Raw genomic sequence first — 1675 nt, 5'->3', positions numbered from 1 at the left:
TCAGGGAACTAAGATCCCAAAAGCCACAGGGTAATTAAGCCCATGTGCAGCAACTAAGACCCAAGGAAGCCAAATAATTAAAATAAATAAATAAATAAAGACTCTTTGGTTAAAAAAAAAATGACCGCCATTGTTCTTCCCTCTCTGTATCCTCACCCCTCAGTCTGTTGTTCAGTTGCTCAGTCACGTCCGACTCTTTGCGACCCCGTGGGGTGCAGCACGCCAGGCTTCCTTGTCCTAATGCTCAGCTTTTCCCATCAAGAGGTAGAGTCTGTTTCCCCTCGCTGTGAATCTGAACTCTGAACTGGCCTTGTGACTTACTGTGGTCCATAAAACATGATGGAAGTGGTGGCCCACCAGTTCCCCAGCGAGGACGCAGGAGGCCCAGTGCACACCCTCTTTCAGAACACTGCCACCGCCAAGAAAAAAAGCCCAGAGAGGCCTGCAGGAGGATAGGAGACCGCCCAGCCATGACGGTCAATGGACATGAGTTTGAGTAAACGCCAGGAGCTGGTGATGGACAGGGAGTCCTGGCGTGCTGCAGTCCATGGGGTCGCAGAGAATCGGACATGACTGAGCGACTGAACTGAACGGAAGTGATAAATCCCCAGCTGCCCGAGGCTCAAGGCCACACAGGTGACACGTGGAAGGACAGTGACTTGAGCCCAGCTGACTCTCCTTACCCTAAGGTTCCTGCCGCAGGCTCATCCCAGAAAGAATCCAGTTCTGGAGAGACCAGGGGGAAGGGTACTGGAGGAGGCTGCCCCGGGATTTACACTTGCCCTGCGGGGAAGCTGAGCTTCTGGGTTTGGTTATTGTTTGTTTGTGGTCGCTAAGTCATGTCCAACTCTTTGTGACTCCGCGGACTGTATAGCCCGCCAGGCTTCTCTGTCCATGGGATTTCCCAGGCAAGAATGCTGGAGTGGGTTGCCATTTCCTCCTCTCAGAGATCTTCCTGACCCAGGGATTGAACCCTTGTCAACTGCATTGACAGGCGGATTCTTTACCACTGAGCCACCAAGTTGTTGTGTGGTTTCATTCATTCATTCGTGCGTTCACTCAATGCCCAGATGCCCAGTGTGCTGAGACAGGGCTGGATGCTGGGGGTTCAGTGGGAATAGGAGGCCCCCTCTCCCCTTGACACCTAAAGCTCACAGCTGAGCTGGAGACAGGTGAGGAGTGGGGCGCCCAGATGCAGACATACCTGGGGGTACCCCATCCAGGCCTGCTGGTCAGCAGAGGCTTCTAGACCTGAATGTGAGTTGGGAGTAAGCCAGGCAAGGCAGACAGAAGGGAGAGAGGGCGAGGCAGAGGGAATGAGCAGAAGCCAGGCAGGAGATAAGGGAGGAGGCTCTTGCCCCGGAGGCCAGGGGTGAAGGTGAGTTGGAGGCAGGAGTGGAGATGGAGGGGGGTGGGAGGCAGTGAGCGAGGGGGCTGGAGAGAAGGCCAGGGTCTCCTGTGAAGGACCCTGGAGTGAGGACCACCGCACACAAGCCCCCTTCCTCTTTCTGGGCCCCAGGCTTCCTATGATAATGAAGAACCAGCATTCGTGTACCCCTGACCCTTCCTGAAGCCCCCTTTCACCTGTCCTCATGTTGTTGGTCAGCAGCAGGATCTCAGGACAGCGTCATCCCCATTTCACAGATGGAAACAGAGGGTCTGAGCCGGCGGGTGG

Source organism: Dama dama, chromosome 8 (assembly GCF_033118175.1).
Source record: "Dama dama isolate Ldn47 chromosome 8, ASM3311817v1, whole genome shotgun sequence".
NCBI lineage: Eukaryota > Metazoa > Chordata > Mammalia > Artiodactyla > Cervidae > Dama > Dama dama.
This window is presented reverse-complemented; position numbering follows the sequence as displayed.